General features: G+C 35.9%; 1 non-coding gene and 1 pseudogene across 1 annotated transcript; one reads left to right on the top strand and one right to left on the bottom strand.

Annotated features, from left to right (window-relative positions):
• The first annotated feature begins 215 nt into the window (after window positions 1–215).
• On the top strand, window positions 216–425 carry LOC118523219 (U2 spliceosomal RNA; annotated as a pseudogene).
• A 1211-nt stretch (window positions 426–1636) lies between these two features.
• LOC118523221 (U6 spliceosomal RNA) lies at window positions 1637–1743 on the bottom strand. The gene has a single exon (XR_004910995.1). It is a non-coding gene; the product is annotated as a U6 spliceosomal RNA (small nuclear RNA).
• Between the last annotated feature and the right edge of the window lie 4695 nt (window positions 1744–6438).

Below are 6438 nucleotides of genomic sequence, written 5' to 3' on the forward strand. Positions count from 1 at the left end.
CAAGGATATTTTCTTAAAACCAAAATACCAAAGTTAACAAATATCAACAATTAGATGACCTGCTATACCTAAAGTGTTTTTCACTTATATCTGTTCTTCAGGTTTTTTTTCTTTTCAGTGATAATTCTAATATTTTCTTGTTCCCATCTCATCAGTAATCTCCACATTTTGTCACACTGAATAGATAAATAATGTGGCTTTAAAAACCACAGAAAATCGCTTATCGGCCTTTTGGCTAAGATCAAGTGTAGTATCTGTTCTTATCAGTTTAAAAACCACAGAAAGTTATACAAATCTATTCAGAGGTCTCTTGAGAGACTGGCCCCCAACAAGAGTACTATTGCCTGTCTTAACAGCTTAGATTAGTTTTGCCTGTTTTTATGCTTTTAGAAACATACCATACATTTGAGTCTGGCTTAATTCAATCAACATTATGTTTCTGAGTTGCATCCATACTAATTCATGTAGTTGAAGTTATTAGTTGCTGAATAGCATTCCATTGTGTGACCATACCACGATTTGTCCATTTTTCTTTATGGGCATTTAGATATATTCCAGTTTGTGGCCATTAAGAATGAATATAACAGTTCTGGGTCTTAGCTGAACATGTGAATGATTACTGCTTGGCATCTACCCATGAGTGGGATTATTGGGTCTAATTGTATAAGCTAACAAACAGGATGGAATCATCAAATCAGACCCACATAAGCCACAGAGATCTTATCCTTTAGCAAACTTTATTAAATAATTTCAATTGGAAGGCAATTGACAATTTCAGGAAGAGCAGAGAGAGGCATCAACGGTAGTTTCCCAGGACCTGTCTTTTTCTGTCCAACATGTGGCTCAGAATAATAGATAAGATCTCTATGTTACATCTGCAAAGTCACTTCACACAGCAGGAGCATTTAAATTGTGAAGCCAGAGAGCCATGTAGCTTAGGTAAAATCCTCCAGAGGGCCATTTCTCATATACCCTGGGTTCTTTTTCTATAGATAATCCTTAACTAAGACATCCTGACAAGGGCATTTCAGAGATAAGATCACTTCTTCCTAGCAAATATCATTAGTCTATTTATCCACAAGTCCATTTATGAAGAAGATTAGATTGGATGACCCCAAGAGCCTTTCTCTCAAGGACTTTTCCTTAGTGTAGTGATTGGATCAAAACCCAGTTGTTTTAACTCCTTCTTCTCTACATAGGCAGCCTTAACAGATACTGCCAGTTTAACAAAGTGGTTATACTAATTAATCTTCTAACAGTAGTATATGAGCATTCGGATTGTTCTACATTCTCACTAACATTTATTTTCCATTGTTGCTGGTTTGTTTTCCTTTTCACGATTACAGTAGGTGTGTAGTGAAACCTCTTTGTGGTTTTCAGTTGTGTTTCTGTGATGAGTGGTGAAATTGAACTTTTCTTATCTTCATTGGCTTTTTGGATATCTTCTTTTGTAAAGTGTTTGGCAATTTTTGCCCATTTTGTACTGGATTTGTGTGCTCTTTTCCTGTTGATCTATAGGAATTCTTTATATATTCAAGGTAGTTTTTTTTTTAAACATTCATCACCATACACAGTTACAGGATTTAAATTTTTTTTGTGATGAGACCTTTTAAGATTTACTCTCTTAGCAACTTTCAAAAATATGGAATGTGTTATGAAGTTGTATGTCATCCTTGCACAGGAGTCATGCCCATCTTCTCTGTATCATTCTGATTTTAGTGTATGTGCAACCAAAATGAGTATGAGAATAGATTTTTTTTTTTTTTTTTTTTTTAAAGATTTTATTTATTTATTTGACAGAGAAAGACACAGCGAGAGAGGGAACACAAGCAGGGGGAGTGGGGGAGGGAGAAGCAGGCTTCCCGCGGAGCAGGGAGCCCGATGCGGGGCTCGATCCCAGGACCCTGAGATCATGACCTGAGCCGAAGGCAGACGCTTAACGACTGAGCCACCCAGGCGCCCCGAGAATAGATTTTTTAAGGATATACTATTATGAATATATTTTCCCATTTCATGTGCTGCTTTATACTCTAATTGGTAATTTTTTGATGAATACAAGTTCTTGCTTTTATTATCCAGTTTTCCATGCCTTTTTAAGTCTAAAGCTAACTAATAATGACCTTCCAAATTTCTTCATCCATTAGTCCTACTTAGGGAAATAAAGGACACCAGGAAGCCTGAATGAAAATGATGCCTTAGAAGGGAAGGAAGAGGAGAACCATAAATGATTTAATGCCACTTTGGTCATTTCACACAACCACATAATTTACATCGTCACATCTTATGTTCTGAATGGCTGGGCTTGTTGCCTTCCGACAGTTTTGGCAATAGAAGATTTGAGAACTTGTGACTTTTTGTGGCTCAGCAGTATCTATCTGCTACTTTTGGTTCAAAATATATTGCCTAATCCCTACTTTCCATATCAGATAAATAGAAATTGTGTGTGTGTATCCTCTATCCAGTACTATAACCAAATACATTCCATATCTGCTTTTGTTCCCTAGATACAAATAATTTTTTTAGTTTTCAGAGAAAAATGGACTTCCTCACCAAGCTTCTTCTTCAGCCGCTTCTTAATGGTTCACTTGTTTGAACAGAGCAGTTGTAAGAAATTTGTCTATAGTTCTTAATTCTAAATATGTAACTGTGTATTTGGTATTGTCAGGTTTTGGATTTTAGCCATTCTAATAAGTATGTAGTGATATATTGTTGTTGTTATAATTTGCAATTCTCTAATAACAAGTGATGTTAAGCGCATTTTCATATGCTTATTTGTCATCCTTATGTTCCCTATAGCGAGGTTTCCAGATCTTTTGCCCATTTTCTGCTTGTGTTGCTTGTATTCTTATGGCTGAGTTTTGATTTATTTGTATATTTTTAATACAAGTCTTTTATCGGATATGTGTTTTGCTTATATTATCACCCAGTCTGGGGCCTGTCTTCATTCACTTTGTAGTATTTTTCACAGAGCAGAAGTTACTAATTTTAATAAAGTCCAACATTTTTCTTTCATGGATGTGCTTTTGTATTGCATCTAAAAATACCTTGGCAGGCCCAAGAACACCTAAAATTTCTCCTATGTTTTCTTCTAGATGTCTTATGGTTTTGCACTTTACATTTAGGTCTATGATCCCTTTTGATTTGATTTTTGTGAAGGGTATAAAGACTGTGTCTAGATTCTTCTTTTTTTCAATGTGGGTTTCTAGTTGTTCCAGCACTATTTGTTAAAAAGACTCTCCCTTCTCCATTGAATTGCCTTTACTTTTCTGTCAAAGATGGTTTGACTGTATCTGTGTGGGTCTGTTTCTGGGCTCTCTTTTCTCTTCCATTGATCCAAATGTCTATTCTTTTGGCAGTACCACACTGTTCTGATTACTGTAGATTAGTAAGTTTTGAAGTTAATGTCAGTCCTGAAGATTTATTCTTCTTTTTTAGTGGTTTGTTGGCTACTCCAGGTCTTTTGTCTTTCCATGTATACTTTAGAATCAGTTTCCTTATATCCATAAAATAGCTAGTTGGGTAATGATTTGCTTTGAATCTATAGGTCAAATTGGGAACAATTGAAATCTTAACAATATTGAGTTTTCCGGTCAATGACTGTGGAATACCTTTCCATGTATTTAGATATATTTTTAATTTTTTAATCAGAATTTTGTAGTTTTTCACAAATATACAAACTCTGCATATTTTATTAGGTTTATTCTTATGTACTTCATTTTTTTTTTTCTGGTGCTATTGTAAATGGTATTGTATTTTTCACTTCAAATTCCAATTGTTCATTTCTGTTATGTAGGAAAGCAATTGACTTTCATATATAAACCTCATATCCTGTAACCTTACTATAATTGCTTATTAGTTTCAAGAGTTTTGTTATCAATTTTTTGGGATATTATATGTAGACAATTAAGCTTTTGCAGAAAAGAGCTGTTTTAATTCTTCTTTTTGATATATATGTATGTCTTAATTGTACTTTCTAGGACTTCCAGTACAACATTGAATAGGCATGGTGAGAAGGGACATTCTTACCTTCTCCCCAGTGCTAAGGAGGCAGCATCCAGTTTCGTAGCATAAGTATGATGTTACCTGTAGGGTTTTTGTAGATGTTCTTATTCAAGTTGAAGAAGTTTTCCTCTATTCTTAGTTTGTTGAGAGGTTTTTTTTTTTTTTAATTGTGAATGGATGTTGGATTTTGTCAAATGCATTTTTTGCATCAGTTGATGATGTCATATGCTTTTTCTTCTTTAGCCTGTTGATGTGGTGGATTACATTGATTGATTTTCAAATGTTAAATCAGTCATGCCTGCCTGCTATAAATATCACTTGGTCCGTGTTGTATAATGATTTTTATATATTGTTGAATTTGATTCGCTAATATTTTGTTGAAGATTTTTACATCTATGTTCATGCAAGATATTGGTTTTCAGTTTTCCTTTCTTTCAATGACTTTATTTGGTTTTGGTAGCAGAATGGCCTTTTGGAATGAGTTAGAAAGTGTTCCCTCTGCTTCTGTTTTCTGGGAAAGACTATGGAGGACCAGTATCATTTCTTCCTTAAATGTTTGGTAAAATACATCAGTAAAACCATATGGGCCTGGTATTTTGACTTGATTTCTTTAATAGATATAGAAGTTATCTCTTTCTCTTTGTATCATGTTTGGTAGTTTGTATCTTTCAAGGAATCGGTCCATTTCATCTAAGTTATCAAATTTGGGGTCATAGAGTTGTTTAAAAACTTTTTTTATTATCCTTTTAATATTCATAGGATCAGTAGTGATTAGCCTTCTTTTATTTATATTAGTAAGTTATGTCTTCTCTCTTTTTTTTTCTTTGTTAGCTGATAGGTTTATAAATTTTATTGAGCTTTTCAAAGAATTAGCTTTTAATTTTGTTGGCTTTTTATATTGATTTCCTGATTTTAATTTTACTAATTTCTGCTCTCATTTAATTTTTCTTTTCTTCTGCCTGTTTTTGGCTTATATTCCTTCCCCCCGCACACACACACACATATTCTCTCTCTCACTCAATCACCTAAGTTTCTTAAGGAGGAAACTTAGATTATTAGTTTTCAGGTCTTTCTAATTTTCTAATATAGGCAATTTAATGCTATAAATTTCCCTCTAAGCATTGCTTTTGCTGCATTTCACAAATTTTAATGTTTTATTTTCATTGTCATTTAAGTTCAAATATTTAAAAATTTGTCTTAAAACTTTTTCTTTGGTCCATATGTTATTTATATGCTATTTAGTCTCTAAATATTTTTAGATTTCAAACCATCTTGCTATTTTTGATTCCCAGTTTAATTCCATTGATATCTAAGGACATACTTTGTATGATTTCTATTTTTTAAAACAAATTCTAATGGGTATGTTTATAGCCCAGAATGTTGTCTATCTTGGGCCATACTCCATGCCAACCTGAGAAGAATATGTACATTTTTCTGTGGTTGGAAGGAGTGTTCTTTTTTTTTTTTTTGACAGCAAAACAAGGTTTATTGACTGATAGCAAAGTGATAGTACAATTCTCCTGAGGAGGGAGGGGACCCAAAGGGGTTGCCACCAGAGTTTTAAGTCTAGGGTTTTTTATGGGCTTGTTAGTGGGCTGTTTCAATCTGATTAACCCTCCCTGCACCTGTCATCCAGTGTCCTGTTATGCACAAAAAAACCTTTCCAGCAAGGGAAAGTTGTGGGGTCCTTAAGATGTATGAGAACGGGCACTGCTGTTAAGGCCCAAACCATTTCAGCCTGAGTTGTGCAGACCTGGGGATTAATATCAGCCTTTATTAAGGGGAGGCAACTGCTAGTCTGCCCAGGGGCTATCAATATGAGTTAATACTTCTACCTAAGAAAGGTGTAGGGCTCTTAGGCATTAAGAAAGAGTGAGAGAGAATTGAATCTCCCCAGGTGCATCCCAGAAGGCAAGACAAAAGTTTGGCTTCTGGGTCACCCCATGACACCCTTAATGACAACACTGTGATTGACCAGTTGGCCCTGGGGCAGAGAGTAGAACAGAAAAGTGGCTCCAGTATCAACAGGGAAATTGGCTGGTTTTCCTTCTATTTCCAAAATTACCTGAGGCTCTGGGTTCCCTACGGTGAGCTGTTTCAGAGGAGCCACCACGTAGAGCCCCGGGCCCCATCAGTCCCAAACAGGGGCGCTGGCCCCTTGAGCCCTCACAGATTGAGGTCCCTGAGGGCATTCAGAGTTCCAGTGTCCACCTCCACAAGTGGGACAAGGGTTACATGGCCTTGGTTTTTGCCACTGGGGGCATTCTCACTTCCAATGTCCCAGGTGGCCACAGAGATGGCATTTGGTGCCAGAACCTTGGGAGGCCAAGCTGGCAACAGCATGCAAGGCCACAACCAAAGCCTCAGACTTCTCTTTAGCTTCTGTTCCTCTCTCTCCTCTTGGTCCCGACTGTAAAAGATCTGTTGACAACTCAT

Source organism: Halichoerus grypus, chromosome 9 (assembly GCF_964656455.1).
Source record: "Halichoerus grypus chromosome 9, mHalGry1.hap1.1, whole genome shotgun sequence".
Classification (NCBI taxonomy): domain Eukaryota; kingdom Metazoa; phylum Chordata; class Mammalia; order Carnivora; family Phocidae; genus Halichoerus; species Halichoerus grypus.